General features: G+C 49.9%; 1 long non-coding RNA gene across 1 annotated transcript; it reads left to right on the top strand.

The window, feature by feature from the left end:
• The first annotated feature begins 17,742 nt into the window (after window positions 1-17,742).
• Window positions 17,743-19,468, top strand: LOC149869653 (uncharacterized). Its single transcript, XR_016441125.1, has 3 exons — window positions 17,743-17,934; window positions 18,107-18,265; window positions 19,114-19,468. It is a non-coding gene; the product is annotated as an uncharacterized LOC149869653 (long non-coding RNA).
• Window positions 19,469-20,822: the final 1,354 nt, after the last annotated feature.

Below are 20,822 nucleotides of genomic sequence, written 5' to 3'. Positions count from 1 at the left end.
GTGACCTCACATTGTCAGCCCACGTTCATCTTGGAGTCAATAATGACTCCAAGATCCCTTTCCGCCTCCATGCTCTCAAGAAGGAATTTCCCATTCTATAAGTATGCTGCTGGTTACTACTGCCTAAGTGCAGCACCCTGCACTTGTCAGTATTGAAATGCATCCTGTTTATATTAGCCCATTCCTGTAACCTATCCAGATCTTGCTGCAATCTTTCCCTCCCTACTAGCATGCTCACCTCACCCCAAATTTTGGTATCATCAGTGAATTTAAACAGGTTGCATTTCACCCTGTCGTCCAAATCACTGATGAAGAAATTGAACAGCGCAGGCCCAAGGACCGAGCCCTGGGGGACTCTGCTGCCCACTTCCCCCAGGTGGAATATGACCCATCTACCACCACCCTCTGAGTATGACCCTTGAGCCAATTTGCAATCCATCTGACGGTGTAGGCATCAATGCCACAGTTGCCTAATTTTTTTTAATGAGGATGGGGTGGGAGACGGTGTCAAAGGCCTTGCTGAAGTCTAGAAAGACTACGTCCACGGCGACACCTGCATCCATTGCCTTTGTGACCTGATCATAAAAGGCAATCAGGTTGATCTGACATGACCCGCCCCTAATGAAACCATGCTGGTTGCCTTTGAGCATCATCCCTGAAGCCAGCCCATTACAGAAGTGCTCCTTGAGGATCTTCTCAAAGAGTTTCCCAAGGATAGAGGTAAGACTGATGGGCCTATAGTTGCCCGGGTCCTCTCTCTTCCCTTTTTTGAAGATGGGGACCACGTTAGCTATCTTCCAATCACCTGGCACCTGGCCCGAGCACCGCAAGCACTTGTAAAGCCATGCCAAGGGCCCTGCTATAACCCCAGCTAGCTCCCTCAACAACCCGGGGTAGAGAGCATCTGGACCCGCTGGCTTGAACACGTTCAGCCCCTCCAGAAGCTCTCTAACCCAGTCCTCCCCAACCTGAGGTTTGGAGGCATTCCCCTCCAGTCCATCTGACATCACAGCAGGGAAGTCCCAGTCCCTGCACAAGAAAACGGAGGTGAAGAATTGGTTAAAAAGTTCCGCTTTCTCCTCTGGCGCAAGCACCAGATTGCCCAGCGTACTTTGCAGGAGCCCCACATTACCCGGTGCCTTCTCTGTCCTCCATATATATTTGAAAAAAGACTTTTTATTATCCTTGATCTTGGACGCTAGTCCTAGCTCTATGTCCACCTTAGCTCTCCTGACAGCCCCCCTACAGGCCCAAGCAGAGGAGGTATAATCCTCTTTGGAGATAGCACCCAACTTCCACTGGGTATACACCGCCTTTTTGGTAAGCAGGCATTCCCAGATGTCCTTGGTGAGCCAGGGAGGCTTTCGGGCACTCTTGCCCCCCCTTGCTTCTTGTTGGCCCTCTCCATTTCATTCACATCCCTCTTGAAGTGCAGTGCCCAGAACTGGACACAGTACTCCAGCTAAATGGACCAGTGCCGCATAGAGGGGGAGGATCACCTCCTTGGACCTGCTTGAGATGCATGACAAGGTACGGTTGGCCTTCCTGACTGCATCCCCACACTGCCGGCCCATGTTCATCTTAGCATCAGTGATGACTCCAAGATCCTTTTCCACCTCTGCACTGATGAGAAGGGAGTTCCCCAGCCTGGAGGTATGCTGCTGGTTGTTCCTCCCCAGGTGCAGCACCTTGCACTTGTCAGTGTTGAATCCCATCCTATTCTTGTCCGCCCACCCTTGTAACCTGTCTAGGTCCTATTGCATCCTATTCCTCCCTTCTAGCATGCCCACATCCCCCCACATCTTAGTGTCATCAGCAAATTTGAACACGTTGCTTTTTATCCCCTCGTCCAAATCGCTGATGAAGATGTTGAACAGTGCGGGCCCAAGGACCGAGCCCTGGGGAACCCCACTGCCCACATCCTTCCAGGTCAAAAATGACCCTCCATTACCACTCTCTGGATGTGGCCCTCCAGCCAGTTGGCGACCCTATTGACTGTGTGGGTGTCGACACCACAGTCCCCCAGTTTCTTAATGAGAACAGGTTAGAGACAGTGTCAAAGGCCTTCCAAAAGTCCAGGAAGACTATGTCCACTGCTACCCCTGCATCTAATGATTTGGTGACCTGGTCATAGAAGGCCACCGGGTTGGTCTGACAGGACCTGCCTCTCATGAACCCCTGTTGGTTGCCCCTAAGCATAATCTCCCCCGCTGGCCCCTCGTGAACATGTGCCAGAATAATTCTCTCAAAACGTTTACCCAGGATCAAGGTAAGACTAACTGGCCTATAGTTCCCCAGGTCTTCCTTCCTCCCTTTTTTGAAGATGGGAACCACACTGGTCCTCTTCCAGTCCTCTGGCACCATACCAAAGCACCATGAGTGCTGGTACAGCATGCCAGGGGTCCCGCAATGACCTCAGCTAATTCCCTCAGCATTTCGGGGTGGAGATAGTCCGGACCAGCTGATTTAAATACATCCAGTCCCTCCAGAAGTTCCCTGACTAGATCCTCCCTGACCCTTGGCCTAGGTGCGCCTCCCCTGGGGCCTGAGGGGGGCCCAGTGGCGGGGGGGATGATCTGGTCCCTGCTTAGGAAAATCGTTAAATAGGTTAGCTTTGTCATCTGGTGTGAAGACCAAATTTCCTAGTGTGTCTTGCAGGGACCCCACATTACCCAGTACCTTCTTTTTGTCCCCTATGTATTTCACCCAATTTCACTGATCCGGGAAGCTAGTCCCAGTTCCATCTCAGAGCAACTGCAGTATAATCCTCCCTAGGGATGGCCCCTCTCTTCCATTGGGTGTACGCCTCCCTTTTAGCTAGGAGACATTCCCGGATGCTTTTGGTGAGCCATGGGGGCTTTTGTGCCCTCCTGCTCCCTTTGATCCGCATTGAGATTACCTCCCTTTGGGCTTGGAGTTTCGTCTCCTGAAGAAGCTACCACTCTTCTTGGACACCTGACTCCCCCCACTCTGGGACCTCAGCACTTCCCCGACTATTCCCCTTATCTCATTGAAGTCCCCCTCCTGAAATCTAGGGCTGCTGCCTTGCTGCAGGCCTTTGCCACCCTGCGCTGGGTGGTGAATTCCAGCAGGTGATGATCACTGTTTCCCAGGTGGTCGAGCACCCACAGCCCCCTCACCAGGTCGTCACCCATGGCCAGCACCAGGTCCAACAAGGCATCTCCCCTGGTGGGGCTGTGCACCTCCTGGGTTAGATGGAGGTCCTGCATTTGGGCTAGGAACCTATGTGAGTGGTCAGACGTGGCTGACTGCTCTTCCCAGCAGATGTCTGGAAAGTTCAGATCCCCCATGATGACCACGTCCTTTGACCTAACTACCTCCAGGAGCTGACTTAAGAATTCCTGGTTGAGCTCTTCCCCTTGGTTGGGTGGTCTGTAGTGGACCCCCACCATTAAGTCTCTTTCCCCTCGACTGCCTTGTATCCTAACCCAGAGCACTTCCGCGTGCCCCTCCTCTGACCCTGTGCTACTTGATGAGAATGTGTATTCCTCCTTAATGTAGAGCCCCACACCTCTGCCTTTCCTCCCTGTCCTGTTCCTCCTGTACAGCCTATAGCCCTTGGTATTCACCACCCAGCCATGTGTTGGTTCCCACCACATTTCAGTGAGCCCCACTATGTCTGGGTTGGTGTCAGCTAGCAGGAGGGTAAGTTCCTCCTGCTTGTTTCCCATACTATGAGCGTTTGTGTAGAGGCATTTGAGGCCTCCTATGGATGTGTGCACTGGCCCCCTAATCTCAGCGTTGCCCTGGCCACTGTTGCTTACCTGTGTATATGTTCTGATCATCGGTCTGGACTGGGATGTACTTGTGGGTGATGCTTGGTTTAGTGGTCCAAGACTTCCTGCTCCCTCTTCTTCCCCTTCCCCCAGTGAGCCTAGTTTAAAGCCCGCTGGAGAAGATCCGCCAACCTAGAAGAGAACATATGCTTACCTTTAGGGGAAAGGTGGAGCCCAACCCATCGGAGCATGTCTCTTGTCGTGATGTGCAGGTTGTTGTCAAGGGAGCCAAAGCCCGCCTCAAGACACCATTCCCAAAGCCGCCAGTTGGTCTCTGTGATGCACATCTCATGACATCTTCCACGTCCGCTTACTGGTAGGACAGAAGAGAAAACCACCTGTGCACCTACCTCCTTCATCATGCCCCCCAGAGCATGGTAGTCCACCATCAGGTGTTCAGGGTTTCTCCTGGCCGCATCATTAGTACCCACATGGATTAGGACCATGAAGTAGTAATCAGTGGGCTAGATCATGGCCTGGATCATCCCCGTCATGTCTTGAATCTGTGTTCTGGGTAGGCAGTAGACCTTGTATGTTGAGGGATCCTGGCAACATATGGGGCCCTCTGGACCTCTCAGGATGGAGTTACCTATGACAATCACTGATGCTTTCTCCTCCAGGACTGATTAGCTCCATCGGCCTGTTTGGAGTGTGGAGAATGTGGAGTTGCCTCCTCTCCGGTTGCCTCCTCTCCCTCCTTCTCCTTCAGTGTTGCCAGGGCCTCGTACCTGTTCTCCAGCTGGACTGGAGGAACTGGTACTGCTGTGTTGCGAGCAGCCCTGGTTCTGGAGGTGACCATCTGCCACTCTGCAGTGGAGGGCACCTCCCGAGGTGCTTCTTCTTGGGTGAGTGGCCCTGCAGGGAAAGGAAATAGCCATCAATTTCATCCTCCACCTCCCTGATTCCCCTCAGCCTGCTAACCTCCTTCTGGAGCTCCCTCACCTGTGCCTCCAGGGCCCTAAGGCAGGCGCCTCTAGGACAGATGTGGGAATCCCCAATCCCTGCCCCCTTCGAGCCTTGCTGGACAACCCCCGCAGGTCCGGGGGAATGCCAGCTCCCCCATGGGCTGTGTCTGGGTGGAGACCTCAGACAAGCCCTGGGTAGGCTGCGCCCCCCCCCCCGGGCAGGGGGCCTGGCAGCACGCCGCGTCGACACCATCACAGGAGTTGCTGTCTGTTTATAGCTTAGTGCAGTGCCTTCACTCTGCCCTAGCAGGAGTCTTCCTCCTGGACCTTCCTGCTCGCCCGCCAGTGCGAACGCTGATGCAAACACCGGCACGCTCTGTTCACACGGTGCGGCTCGGGAGCGTGGCTCCCTACCAGCTCAGCTAAGAGGGATTCAGGGGACTTCACCTCTGGATCCAGCTCAGCTGTGTCCGGTCCCTCTGCCCACTTACCTTAGGGGGATCAACTGCTGTTGCCCCTGCTGCTGGCTCTGCTGCTGCTGCGTCCGCCTCCGCCTTGGGTCAGGTAAGCGGGCACACATGCGTGCAGGACACACGTGCCCCCTATTGGAAGCTGCTCCTGCAGACAGACTTCTCCCCTTTGCTTGATCTGGGAGAGCTCCTTTCCTCTTGGCTGCTGGCAGGGAACTGCCCTCCTCGCCTCAGCCCTGGGTTTATATATGAGCCAGGCCCTGCCCCTTCTGGTCAGCTGACCAGAATGTGGGCCATTCATTCAGGCTGCCCTGGTAACCAGCAGCTGGGGCTTTCTACTCACTGCTAGGGCTCTTCCCCTAGCAGTTTCACCTCTTTAAAGGAGCAGGACACCCTAGTGTGCTGTGACAGTTATTAAAAATTCTTAGTTATTTTACCTTTATTTCCATTGTTATTGTACCATATATACCAAAAACCAAGGCAGGCTACTAGCCAACTTTGTTTATCAACAGTGTTGGTCACCTTGGGTTAGCTTATAACCCCTTGTCCACCCCTTTCTTCTAAATTAATTAACTAATTAATTTGGTGCAACAGTAGATGACCTTGATGTTACATGCATTCCCTTCATAACAATATTTAAGAATTGCTCAGCCAGCTGTTTTAAAACTCTTGGATTTTCATTGGCTGCTATTTAATGTCTTTCCAAGATACTGTTGGAATAGAAATTACCAGCCCTTAATCTAACCCATTGATCTCACTAAAACTTATTTCATCTACTTTAGGGTTTGTGGAAGCTCTGTACATTTCACCAGTTTTTATTACTAATTCTTCCCTCTTTCATATACCTGCCTGTATCCCAAATGAGTGAGCACTGGTCTGAGCTATGAAGGAAAACTGGATTTTTGTCGAAGCTTTCAAAAAAACCATGCCAAATGTTTTGTAGGCACTAATGTACAGCCCTTGGTAGTACAGATACCTGATTATCTATGCCCCACCCCCTGCCCTTTATGGATAGTGAAGTTGCTCAACAACACTTAGGAAGTCAGCATTACAACTAAATGGAAATTCATCCTGTTTCAAGCAATGGGTGAAACTTCCAAGATAGGGAAATAAATATGTGGCAAAATAGATACCTGCTGAGTACAAGTGCATTGGCTGTAAGATCCAGAAGAAATAAGAAAATGAAAAAATGCAAATATTCATATCATACTTTCTCAGTGATATTATTTGTATCAGTGCACCCAGTAAAGGCTGAGCTTCAGCATAATGGGTTCAGTACATAGACACCAGTAATGAACAGTTCCAGTTACAAGATAGTGGAATGGCTTGAGATCAAATGGCATTTCTGGCTGTCATATTGACCCTTGGAAGACCTACACAGATACAATTTTCCCAATGTGCTTAATGTTGCTGAAAGGTCTTTTAAAGAGAGAGATCGTGCCACCTTATTCATGATGGGTAAGACCTTCCTCCATGAGTCATCTCACCAAAACCAAATCCAAGTGACCAGCAATACACAGAAAGCTCATGAGAAGACAACGCCCAAAAAAGCCAACAGAGAATAAAACATTTTGTTGACATTAATTTTTTTGTAGCATTAAGGAATTTAACATATAGTATGCACCCTGACAAATGAGTCAGGAACTAAATAGTTACTTGGTGTTAACATGCATTAGTTCACAGGCTAATTACAAGAGATTAGGAATTCTTCCTGTTCATCATGAATATTACTCCTGGCTCACACTACATCTTGAAGCAGAGGGCAAGTTCAATCTAAGGCCAACCTGCACCTGGCTTTGTGCTGTTTTCATTGTATATCAGCATCTCTGTAGCCCTGGAACTGTGTTGGTGCTGGGGGGATGCATCCATTAAACTATATCAGTTTCAAAGTCAGCAAAGGGTTGGGGGACCAGACATACTTGTTGAGGGCTCAGTAAGGAACATGCCAGGAGCAGCTCCTTAGCAGAGGGCCTAAACTAAAGCACCTCCTGGCTGGCTCACCCCTGCCCCTCTTGGGTCTGCTTCACCCAGCTCTAGGGCTGCCACAGAACAGGGAAATGTGGATGAGTTTGGTGGTTTTACTATGCCTGCCTTCCTCGCAGTCTACTATGCCCAACTACTATGCCCCTTCTTGTGGATCTGAAGCCAGGACTCTGCCGGCAGAACCCAGGGAGAGAATTTGGATCTAATGACATGATGCCAGATCCAGGGTAGGCAAATGGTGTTTGCACCTGCAAACACCAGGGCTGGGTTTAGGACCTAATCTCTCGAGTCTCAGATAGTGCAGCATCTAGTTCATTTCTCCCTGCTTTGTTTACCACCAATAACAGCCTTCTGATCTGAACAAGCTTCATAACTCAAAGGCATTCCCCACTGTGCCTTGTCAAAGGCAGAACAGCGGGTAGACGGGAAGCAAGATGACATCACACACCACTGAGCCAAGCCAGACCAAATTGGCCTAAATCAATTTTGCTTGCAACACAGTTTGACATTTTAACAAAGCATCAGCAAATAACTATCATTTAACCTGCTTCTGCTAAAAATGGGAATATGTAGCACAGTCAATGGCAGCTTCGTTATGTGGGGAGAGCCACGTACAGAAATCGTTCATAGGGGCAGCAGTGGGGGAAGGTTTGCATTTCAATTCTACTTTAACTGTCTTTTTCCCATTGGTGATGCTACAGACTTTTAATTAGATATTTGTTTAATTGCTAGCATGGCTTTTTGAAATGAGCTAGATAGAGAAATGAAAGGAAAGATGTTCTTGTCCCAGGTCACAGCAGGCTGTGGGTCAATAGGTATCTTGAAAGAGAGGGATAGCATTTTTATTTCCAGCAAATAGACCTATGCCTTACTAATGCAACTTGTTTTCTAATTATCTATAATGGCTACACTTGTACATAATGACAGCACTTGTACATGAGCACATGAGCCATAGCAGCTTATCTTGTACTTTGTTGGATTTTTAGCATGAGAGGGTACAATGTATAAGTAAAGTGCAGAGAGGAAGGTATAAAGGCAATGCATTGATGTTAAAAAATATGTCTTAATTGCCTACGGAAAAAAAAAAAGAATTTAGTGAGAGGAACTGGACAGATCTTAGAAATGTGACTAAGGTGCACCTCAGATGCGCAGCAGATGGACCAAAGTTTTATACTGGGTTGGAGTAAGATGTACCTGTGTAGAGGATATGGAGGTCTTGTGCCCTTCTCCAGCCCATCTCCTACATGCGAATGAGCAGGGCAGTAGATGGCACTGACTTGTAGCTCCGACTTCCACTAGTACGGAACAGGATGCCTCAGGAAGCAATGTTCCCCCATCCCCTTCCTATCCCACTGAGCCACTAACAAGCCACCCTTGTTTGAGGAAGCAAGGTGTCTAAGCTGCTTTGCTAGCTTGAGTGGCTGCTCTGCACTCCCAACCTGAACGCCAGCTACGCAGGAAGGTTTTGTCTTGGAATTCAGATAACTATCCCCCTCCACTTGAGGGTCAGGAGAGACTGACAGCATGCCCGGTGAGAGGGATACGAGGGCCAGGTTTGTGGCAGGCCCTCTTAAGTTCCTGCAGATCAAAGCCTAGATCAGGGGTGGGCAAAGTCCAGCCCATGGGCCAGATTGGGCCTGTGGAAGACTCTATTTCTCAGCAGCCCCTGCCTGCATCACTGCACTCAGTTTCCATGGAGCCCCTAGGAGCAGCAGGGCTATAGTATTTACTCTATGCCATTGGGTTGCAGGGATGGGGTACTCAATCAGACCTCCTCGACTAACCATGCAGCAGAGACCGGGGGGGTGGTAAACTGTTTTATCTTTATTAGGAACAGGATTCAGCAACTCCCGTGCTCACAGTTTCCAGGGAGAACTACAAGTACCCACCACCACAAACCACACCCACAGGGCATCAGGGGGAGAGACTGGGTCATCCCACTGCTGGCCCCTTAAAGATACATATATATACCACATCCCCCTTCTTTACTCTGGGAGCTTAAATAGTTGGATGTTCATCAGGTGCTACATTAACACAGAACGTTTCAGGATCGTGGAGCCAGAAGTTGCTAGCACTTGGATCACCAGAGGGGTCTACCTTTACTGCTATGCCATTATATAGCCCTTGTACTTCACAGACAATCTCACCACACGTCCACTCTTAGTTTGTGTGTTGTCATCAGGTTCCTCTGTGGGTCCTGCTGGATTCTCTGCAATGTGATGAAACTCTTGCTCATGGTGGTCTGGTTCTTCTTCTGAAGTTTGTTCTTCTGCTGTCTCTTGAAGTACTTCAATATGTTCTGCTGGTACTGATGAGTAATTCTTTCTTGAGTGTCTTTTATTCCTCCTGTAGACATTACCACTGGGGCGGGGGTTTACTACGTAGGAGCGTGGTTCATCCCTTTTTGCTATGACGGATGGGCCGGACTTGGGCAGAGCTGCAATCTGCTGGTGGCACGCACTGGCCCCGGAGCAGCTCCCTGCTCAGCCGTGCACCCTGCCAGCACTGCTTGGGCCAGTCTCCATAGAAACCAAATGACATGGGCAGGAGCTGCTGGGAAATGGAGTCTGGCCTCTGGCCAGATCCGCCATTTTGCCCACCCCTGGCCTAAATCCTTTGGGATCCTGAGAGACCATAGTGGGTGAGGGGCAGATCTGCTTAGCTCCTAACTCCACAGGTGCAGTGGTTCCCTGGGCTCAGCAACTGCCTTTTCTCTCAAGGTTAAAGAAGGAGTGGGCACTGTTCTCCCTAGTGTGCAAAAAAACTCCGCTCACAAATTTCCCTTTTCCTTGGTTTGTCTGGCAACCGGGCCTGGTTCTATTCCAAGTTATTTTAACCACCATTTGGGAATCCACCCACAGTCTTCCTTGACCCCATTTGTATAGAAAAAATCCTGTCAACTCCATGCACATGTATAGTGGACCACATATATGCCAGGACATAGAGAAATCTTGAAATTCATCCACAAATTCAGTCCTGCTGTGAGGTCCAAGATGAGGTATTAGTTTTCTGTACTGGAGTGAATTTCCCCCACTCTCAGTTTTCACTTTGGTGCACTGTTAGAATGACACCCTGACACAGAAAGCTAAGAAAAGATTTCCTATGTGGCTCCTGCCACAGCATCATCCTGCTTCTCAAAGAACCCAGGCCTTTGCTGCCTCATACACTGAAGGCTTGAGGTGCAGGGCCCCAACCATAGTGTGACCTGGAAAAAGACAGGTGCTAAACTTTTAGGGAAGGGGGAAGGTGTATCACATTTGTTATCTTTCTCTTTTACTGCTTAGACATTTCCTTGTACTTAGGAGCTGGTCATTAAGCATAGATATTCTCCATGTGCTTGGATAAAGGGATTTGGTTAGCAAGGGGAACCACATATGAAAGCTCATTATAACAGATCCTTCCCCAGCTCATGTTTCCTTCCTCTCCAGCCACAATGAAAGCACATAGCAAAGCTGTAAACAACCAGTCAGATCATCCCACCAGACAAAGGAGGACTTAAAGAACTCACATTGTTGTCATCAGCACAAATGTTCTGAACCTATGAGGCCTGTCACACCTGGGATAGGGCCTGGAAAAGGGAAATCCTGGCTGGTTGTGGGGGAGGAGCAGGAAGAATGAGGTATGTCATGATTTCTGAAGCAAGAGGGCTGGAACCCTAGGATCCCACCCCATCTAGGATGCCTGGGAGTGTCCCCACCTGAAGAAGGTGGACTGCTTCTTTTCTGAATGTTGCCATACCCACCTTGGGGGGCTCCAATCCACCTGCCTCCACCTCCAGCTCAGCCTAGCAAACCCTAGCCTGGAGCTCCCTCCCCTCCCTTCTCCCCATTCCCATCCTGCAGACAGCACCAGAGCTGGGAGGGGAGAGGGGTGGGGCTAGTGGAAAGAGGCTGCAGACAGACAGCTCCTCCTGGATCAGCTCCAAAGTGCAGCTCAGTCCCAACCCCTCAATCCAACAGCCAACATCTGCTGGGTCAGAGGTTGCTCTAACTCATGGTGCTTTCTGTGAAGTGCCATGAGTGACAGTGGAGATCTGCATGTCTGTCAGTGCCTATTTTATTGTACTCCCCTGTGATCCCATTTTATTGTACTACCCTGTCTGTCTGTATCCACCCACCAGTTCTTACAATCTAAGCAGAGGCAAACTCTTCGTGGGCATAAACTTTGTTCAGTGTTTGTACAGTCTGAAAGTCAATGAGAGAAGTGTGATACAAATAATAAATGATAAATGTTTTAAGCTCCACATTGTTTTTGATATGCTCCACATGCTCTAATTCTACGTCCATGTTCATCTCCACCCGACCCGCTGCCATGTTCCATCTCCCCACCATGTTCCTTCCACTAGCTCCCCTTTCTCCCCCATACCTTTTTTTAAAATTTTCTGGTATGTTCTTGAACATTTGTCGTTTCCAACTAATTCCCCTTTTCAAGTACATGCAGGAAGCTAGCAGACAGGTAAGTTTCATGACATTTTTGTGAGACATTTAGTGCTGCAGCCTAAGCCAGGAAGGAAATCCTGGGTCTCATCTGTGGAGAGAAAGGGCAGCACAGGCCCAGCTGCAGGGTAACACCATTAAAAGAGATAATGATCAATAAAAGAGATATCATAGTTTCATAGTTGTTAGGGGCTGGGAGGATCATCAGGTCCAGTCCCCCTGCACTTGGGCAGGAAAAACTGCTGGGATCAGCTGTCCCCAGCAAGATGGCCATCAAGACCCTTTTTGAAGATTGCCAGGGTGGGTGACTGTACCACCTATGGGGGGAGCCTGTTCCAAACCCTTGGCACTCGACATTACAGTGGACATTTGACAGCTGAGTTATGACAGGCATGAGAAACAATGCCAAGCTAAGCAGCTACAGCTGTCGTATCAGAAGACAAGGGCAGCCACAAGAAAATCTAGGGCCACCTTCCATACCTGCTTCTCCTAGGATGAGTCCCATCATATTGGTGGAGATGATACCCACTCCTCATATATGACACCTTGGGCATGTCTACACGAGATGCTAAAAGCACAATAAACTAATTCTACTGCACTAGCACATCATGGTGAAAGTCGTGCTAATGAACTAATGCATAGTAGAATTAGTTTACTGAGCATTAGCGTCACCTAAAAGATGTTAGTAGTGCCAATCATGGAACATTAAGTTAGTACTTGTTATGACAGCTACTAAATTTAATGCACTGCAATTATGGTGCATTAATGTACATGTAGATGTGCCCCTTGAGAGGTTTACTCCTGGGCCTTGCTGAGGTTCCTGACATGATCAACCCATGAGGGATAAAGAGCCAGATGAGGCAAGAGAAAGAACTCAGAAGGGAAAGAGCAAGAGAGCTTAGTCAATAAGGTATATAATTGCATGAGGCCTTTTTCCCTGGGAGAACAGAAGCCCTTTACCCCCACCCGTCCCTTTCAAAATGGTGACCTTTGCACGCAGTCAGAGAACAAAGGTATTCACTCTTTCAAACAGTCAGTTTGTTTAAAAACTTCTGATGCCAATAGAGTAAGAGACTAGTAGTCATCTTCTTGGGAGCAAAGTAGAATTTCAGGTCTCTAAATGCTAGTATAGCAACAACAACAACAAAATCAATCCATTGCTAGGGCAAACAGAAATATCGTGAAATTGCTACCCTAGCATAAAAATATAAACATAAAAAATCAAAAATACTCCTTGTAAGAAAAATAGCTAGTGACCAATCAAAGCACCTGGAAATCAAAAGGGATAGTAGGATTTCTTCATATTTTGCATATGGGTGTATATTAGTCTATGAGGAGCGATCTCCAGGTTCTGGTGCCTGACTGAACACAGAGGCGTGTTGATGGCCTACTCTGTGCCCCTCTGGAAGGATGCAAAGGCCAGTGTGCCCCAGATGGCTTGTGTCATGGGGCCAAGCAGTAGTATTAGGACTAGGGGGTGACTGGTGCCCCAGCCTTGGACACCCACTTGGAAGGGGGCTTATGAACAAGAGCTGCCACAGCTATACTGGCTTGTGTCATTGCCGTTGCTGTGCAAGCTGCAGACCCTGGCTGTTATACTTCTGGAGCCAAGTTCCTTATTGACCATATGGTGTAATGTCTAGATAGACTGAGCTAGGTTTCTCTGTGGAATCTCCATACTTGGAGGATTTGAAGACCTAGCTAGACAAAGCCCTGGCTGGAATAATACAGCTGGAGATGGTCCTGCCTTGAGCAGGGGGTTAGACTAGATGACCTCCTGAGTTCCCTTCCAACCCTCATTTTCTATGATTCTATGACACTTGTTCCTCTCTACATGTGGAGCCTAAGGAAACTGAGGCAGGGCCAGCAAACTAAAGGGCTGGGGTGCAGGCAGCATTGGAGCCTCTTCTGCATACAGTGCCCTCTCAAATTGGTTGCTGCCTCCCTGTCTTTGTCCTTGTCTTTGCTTCCTACATCTCAAACCTATTTATCCAGTTGTTTGCTCCTTGCTAGACTCCTTCCCACCCACTTCCATCCACCAATGACCCTCCCATGTCCCTGCTTTTCTGCATGGGGACACCCTGCAGTCTTTCTGGTCTTGACTCCCCGCAGTTACCCTTCTCCACACTACCTGGCTATTCTACCTGTTCCTGGGCACCACCCCTTATCCCTCTCTTTTCCATTTACTCACACCCCTTTCCTGAGTAGCTTTGTAACCACTTAGTGCTCTGCCCTTTTATCTTCCCTTCTCCACAGTGTCTGTCTGTTCTTCGGTCTCTCGCTTGCTCTGTGTCCTGCTCACACTCTGCAGTTCTCAAGCTCACCCTCCATCCTTCTGTCTCTTGTGTGGGTGCCTTGCCCTCCACATTTAACCTTCCTGTTGTAGGCAAGGACCCAGTGTTAGGTGTGGCCAGAGCACACCTGGGGTTAGGATGTTCCCTTTATATCTGGAGATTACTGCATTGGTGCCTTGAAGCAGTCAGTTTGTGAGGTATCTGAAGGTGGCAGATGAATTCCTGCTGATGTTTGCTGCCTGGGTCTGTGGTACAAGTTGTGCTATGTGCATATACTATTTCCACAGTTACTGCCATTTTCGGCGTGTGGCACTAGCAGTTCGTGGCCAGGTGCAACCAATTTCATACCAGAGACTTCCTCTAGTCATCAGAGCACTTTGATTGAAGAACAGCTTCCAAAACAGTGCAGCCAAAACCACAATCAGATGTCATTGCCATGTCTGTTTAAAGGGCCTGTTTATTACAAGGCAAGACATAAAACAAACTATGTTTTACTTACAGAACTGCAGCACTGACAGCAGGAAGCAGAGCAGTTTCCAAAGTCAGTGTATGCACGTATAGCTTTTCAACCCATCTCCATCCAAGCCTCTCAGCCTTGAGATTATACGATTACTTCTACAAGTGAGTATTCACTGACTCTCCTTTCTTGTTCTTCTTTTTCTTGCATCCTAGGCCATGTTTGCATGTACGGGGGAGCAGTCCAACTTCATCATTCGTTCCTACCATGGCCTTGTTCCCCCTTTAAATCCAGCTTGTGTATGCTATAGTTGGCAATAACTATAGCATACACAACTATGGTCATCTAGTTGATGGTCAGACTGACTTTGGTTGTGCATACAAGTTTCTTCTATCATCTTCTGTTATCTCTTTATCTTCTGCAGGATTCCTATCTTCATCTCTAGCCTTGTGCCTTGATTTTGCTATCTATTGTCCTTCTAATTTTTTTTTAATTCATCTTCATATCATTTAACTTTACACTTGCCATGTCTTGAATTCTTATCTCTATGGCTTCTAGTCTTCTGATGCCTGTTTTCTTTAATGCAGCAAATACCTCTCCATAATGTAATAGTGTTACTACACTGGTTTGGTCAACTTATAGTTTGGTAGCCATTGTACTGCTTTACCAGTCCACAATCACATGTTTATGTTGTAGCAGTCCTAGCCATTGAACAGGCTATAATGTGGTTTGCCTGGGAGCTGGATGGATTGGACTGATCTAACACGTCATTACACCGAAAACCCACTGGTTACAGAACAAGTAGAGTAAACTAACCTATACAGACTTTATTTTTTATATATAATTGTCATGGCGCAGGGTCCCCAGGGACAGCCGTGATGCCCCAGGGCTCCAAGACCGTGTCAGTTCTGCCCTGCAGATGCCTTCTTTTCTCTCCTGCCATGTCTTGTTGGTATAATTAATAAATGAAGAGGCCGCCCATGAGTGGTCTTTTCGGTCACGGTCTTGATGGGCCCCACTGAACCCCATGGGTTCTTGAACCCCTTGCTGGGTCCCGCGCTGAGTAGGTGCCTCACAAGATACTGTACGCCTTATGGGCTAGATGCATGGCTTCAAAACCTCCTCTTTACCATGCCTCATGCCTCGCAAGTGGTATTTAAATGTTGTCCCTTGTGATGAGGCCTCAGTCTAGCTTAGCCTCCTGTTGTCACTGGGTCCTTGGCCCCTGTAGCTGCACCGTCTCTGATGCTGGGCTCTTTGCAGCCCTGTATCTGCTACACCCTCACTGGCACTGGGGCTCTACATGGTAGTGTGCCTCAATGAGGCCTCCTTCTCCCCAGTTAGCCTCATCCCAGTCCACCGGTTCAAATAACAATGAAATTATGAGCCCCCAGGCTACAACATAACAATAAAATTAACAATGACACTGGAAGACATACTATGCCCCTTTAAAAAGGTAAGCTTCTCCCTCAATAATCTGGGCCTCCTAGCCCCAGGTACTTTACTAGCTCCTAGAGCCCATTAGTCTTACCAACAGCCAGACAGGCAACCCAGCATTTGCAAGTAGCTTTTTCTTCAAAAGCTCCTTCCCCTTGGCTGCTGCCAGACAACTAACCCCTGCCAGCCCCAGCCCTGGGGCTTATATGTGCCCGAGCCCCGTGCACTTTCAGTCTGCTGACTGGGTGCAAGTACCACCTAGTTCCCTCATTAGCCTGCTGCCAAGGCTACCTGCAGCTGTGAAGCACTGCCTAGCTCTCAAGACTCTCTAGCTAAACTGCCTCTGCTCGTAAAGCAGCAGGCACACCGTAGTGCCCCATAACAATAACTTTTATGTTTCACTAATATGCAGAGGCTTCATAGAATCATAGAAGTCGAGTGGGAAGGGACCTTGTAGATCTTCAAGTCTGACCCCTCCGCCTGGGCGGGAAAAAAACTGGGCTCAAATGACTGCAGCCAGGTAGGCATCAAGCCTCTTCTTAAAGACCCCCAGGGTAGGAGCCAGCACCACTTCCCTCGGAAGTTGGTTCCAGCTCCTAGCTGCCCTGACTGTGAAGTAGTTCTTACCGATGTCTAACCTAAACCTCCTCTCCAACAACTTACGGCCGTTATTCCTTGTTATGCCAGGGGGCACGAGGGGAAACAAGGTCTCTCCCAAACCCTTCTGGTCCCCCCTAGTGAGTTTATAGACAGTCACCAGGTCCCCCCTCAGCCTTCCCTTGTGAAGGCTGAACAGGTTTAGGTTCCGCAGTCTCTCATTATAGGGTCTGCCCTGTTGTTCCCAGATCATGCGGGTGGCCCTCCTCTGGACCCTCTCCATGTTGTCCACATCCCTCCTGAAATGGGGCGCACAGAACTGGACGCAGTACTCCAGCTGCAGCCTGACCAATGTTGCATAGAGGGGGAGGATCACCTCCTTGGCCCTACTTGAGATGCATCTGTGGATGCATAACAAGGTCTGTCCAGCCCATGTTCATCTTGGGGTCAATAATGACTCCAAGATCCCTTTCTGCCTCCGTGCTCTCAAGAAGGGAGCTTCCTAGTGCCTTCTTCATCCTCCCTGTGTATTTGAAAAAGGACTTTTTATTATCTTTGATCTTGGATACTAGTCCTAGCTCTATGTCCACCTTAGCTTTCCTGACAGCCCCCCTACAGGCCTGAGCAGAGGAGGTATACTCCTCTTTGGAGATAGCACCCCCCCTTCCACCGGTTGTACACCACCTTTTTGGCAATCAGGCATTCCAGGATGCCCTTGGACACTCTTGCCCCCCTTGCTTCTTGTTGGGACAGTCACCCCTTGGGCCCTGAGTATCGTCTCCTTAAGGAACGACCACTCATCTTGGGCACTGAGTTCCCCTGCTCTCAAGAACCCCAGCGCCTCTCCCACTAATTTCCTCAACTCGTTGAAGTTGGCCCTCTTGAAGTCTAGGGCTACTGCCTTGTCGCAGGCCCTTGACACCCTGCGCTGGATGGTGAATTCCAGCAAGTGATGATCGCTATCGCCCAGGTGGTCAAGAACCTGGAGGCCCCTGACCAGGTCATTGCCTGTGGCCAGGACCAGGTGGGACTGTGCACCTCCTGAATTAAGTAGAGGTCCTGTATCTTGGCAGGGAACCTCCTGGAATGGTCTTACCTGGCTGACTGTTCCTCCCAGCAGATGTCTGGGTAATTAAAATCACCCATGACAACTACATCCCTTGCCTTCATGCCTCTGCAAGCTGGCCTGAAAATTCCCAGCCCAGCTCCTCCCCTTGGTTGGGGGGTCTGTAGTAGAACCCCACCATTAGATCCCTCTCCCCATGGCCCCCTTGTATCTTGACCCTGAGCACTTCAGCTTGCCCCTCCTCTGACCCCATTCTGCTGGCAGAGGATGTGTATGGAAAGGGAGGAGGAAACCCTTGGGCAGGAGGAAATGCCACATTCTTCACATTCCAAACAGATCAAGAGATCCGAGAGGACCCAGAAGAGGAGGAGACGCGTGCTCGTTATAGGCGATTCCATCCTGAGAGGTATGGAAGGGCCCATTTGTCGCCAGGACCCTTCAGCACGAGAGGTCTACTGCCTGCCTGGAGCTAAGATTCAGGATGTGACGGAGGTAATCCAGGCCAGGATCAAGCCCACCGATTACTACCCCATGGTCCTTGTCCATGTGGGAACTAATGATGTGGCCAGGAGAACCCCCGATCACCTGATGGCGGACTACCAGGCTCTCGGCAGCGTGCTGAGGGAATTTGGTGCACAGGTGGTATTCTCTTCCATCCTACCAGTGAACGGACGTGGAAGACGGCATGAGAACTGCATCCGAGAGACCAACTGGCGGCTTCGGCAGTGGTGTCTCGAGGCAGGCTTCGGCTTCCTGGACAATGACCCACACATTACAACGAGGGACATGCTCAGCTGGGATGGGCTTCACCTGTCCCCCAAAGGTAAGCGTGTGTTTTCTTCCAGGTTGGCGGATCTCCTCCGGCGGGCTTTAAACTAGGCTCGTCGGGGGGAGGGGAAGATGAGGGTGGGGGAGGCTGTGGACCACCAAACCAGGTGGCACCCACAAGGACAGCCCAGCCTGAAGAAAGAGAGCTTTGGGAACGTGAAAGGCAGGGGGTGGACAGCAATACGGCACAGGTAAGGAATGGGAAGGTTAGAGACAAAAAGCCCTTTAGGACTTTGAGCGAGGGGGTAGCAAAAGCACCAGTCACAGGGCTCAAGTGCCTATATACTAATAGGACCCCTGCTAAATGGGCAGAAACAATTGGTGACGGACAGAGGGGACAAGGCTGAACTCCTCAACGAGTTCTTCGCCTCAGTGTTCCTAAGTGAGAGGCATGACAAGTCTCTCACTGGGAGTGTAGGGAGGCAGCAGCAAGGCACCAGACTTCCATGCGTGGACCCTGAGGTGGTGCAGGGTCACTTGGAGGAACTGGATGCCTTTAAGTCGGCAGGCCCGGATGAGCTCCATCCGAGGGTACTGAAGGCACTGGCCGACATCATTGCAGAGCCACTGGCGGGAATATTTGAACGCTCGTGGCGCACGGGTCAAGTCCCGGAGGACTGGAAAAGGGCCAATGTGGTTCCCATTTTCAAGAAGGGGAGGAAGGAGGACCCGGGTAACTATAGGCCAGTCAGTCTCACCTCCATCCTTGGCAAAATCTTTGAGAAAATTATCAAGGCTCACATTTGTTAGAGCCCGGCAGGACAAATTATGCTGAGGGGAAACCAGCACGGGTTCGTGGCAGGTAGATCGTGCCTGACCAATCTAGTCTCTTTTTATGACCAGGTCACAAAACGCCTCGACGCAGGAGGAGGGGTGGATGTCGTATACTTGGACTTCAGGAAGGCCTTTGACACGGTATCCCACCCCATACTGGTGAACAAGTTAAGGGGCTGTGACTTGGATGACTGCACAGTCCGGTGGGTGGAGAATTGGCTGGAGGGTCGCACCCAGAGAGTTGTGGTGGATGGGTCGGTTTCGACCTGGAAGAGTGTGGGCAGTGGGGTCCCGCAGGGCTCGGTGCTTGGACCGATACTCTTTAATGTCTTCATCAGCGACTTGGACAAGGGGGTGAAATGTACTCTGTCCAAGTTTGCAGATGACACTAAGCTATGGGGCGAAGTGGACACGCCGGAGGGCAGGGAACAGCTGCAAGCAGACCTGGACAGGTTAGACAAGTGGGCAGAAAACAACAGAATGCAGTTCAACAAGGAGAAATGCAAAGTGCTGCATCTAGGGAGGAAAAATGTCCAGCACACCTACAGCCTAGGAAATGACCTGCTGGGTGGCACGGAAGTGGAAAGGGATCTTGGAGTCCTAGTAGACTCCAAGATGAACATGAGTCGGCAGTGTGACGAAACCATCAGAAAAGCCAATGGCACTTTATCGTGCATCAGCAGATGCATGACAAATAGGTCCAAGGAGGTGATACTTCCCCTCTATCGGGCGCTGGTCAGACCGCAGCTGGAGTACTGCGTGCAATTCTGGGCGCCGCACTTCAAGAAAGATGCGGATAACGTGGAGAGGGTCCAGAGAAGGGCCACTCGTATGGTTAAGGGCCTGCAGGCCAAGCCCTATGAGGAGAGATTAGAGAAACTGGACCTTTTCAGCCTCCGCAAGAGAAGGTTGAGAGGCGACCTGGTGGCTGCCTATAAGTTCGTCAGGGGGGCACAGAAGGGAATTGGTGAGTATTTATTCACCAAGGCGCCCCCGGGGGTTACAAGAAATAATGGCCACAAGCTGGAGGAGAGCAGATTTAGATTAGATATTAGGAGGAACTTCTTCACAGTTCGAGTGGCCAAGGTCTGGAACGGGCTCCCAAGGGAGGTGGTGCTCTCCCCTACCCTGGGGGTATTCAAGAGAAGGTTGGATGTGTATCTAGCTGGGGTAATGTAGGCCCAGCACTCTTTCCTGCTTATGCAGGGGGTCGGACTCGATGATCTATTGAGGTCCCTTCCGACCCTAGCACCTATGAATCTATGAATCTATGAATCTATGGCTCCTTGACATAGAGCGCCACTCCCCCACCTTTCCTTCCTTCTCCATCCCGCCTGTAAAGCCTATAGCCCCTAATGCTAACTGCCCAGTCGTGGGATGAATCCCACCCATTTCTGTAAGCCCTATTATGTCTGGGTCTGAACAGGCTATTCTGAGGGCAAGTTCGTCTTGTTTGTTCCCCATGCTACGAGCATTGGTATATAGGCATTTAAGGCCTTGCCTAGCTGTGTGTGCCACCCCCCTGATTTGGGAGACTGTCTGGACTCCTTTTTCTTACCTGGGCACTCCTTGCATTTGTCACCTGTCTTGCTCAGGTGGTGTCTCCTCATCTTCCTGCGGCCCCCTCCCCCGGTGAGGCTAGTTTAAAGCTCGCCATATGAGATCAGCCAACCTGGAAGAGAAGACACACTTGCCTTTAGGAGAGAGGTGAAGCCCATCCCACCCCAGCAAGTCCCCCGCCCGAAAGCATAGGTCATTATCTAGTAACCCAAGGCCTG

This window comes from Crocodylus siamensis, chromosome 3 (assembly GCF_052110815.1).
Source record: "Crocodylus siamensis isolate JL-2025a chromosome 3, ASM5211081v1, whole genome shotgun sequence".
Classification (NCBI taxonomy): domain Eukaryota; kingdom Metazoa; phylum Chordata; order Crocodylia; family Crocodylidae; genus Crocodylus; species Crocodylus siamensis.
This window is presented reverse-complemented; position numbering and strand designations above follow the sequence as displayed.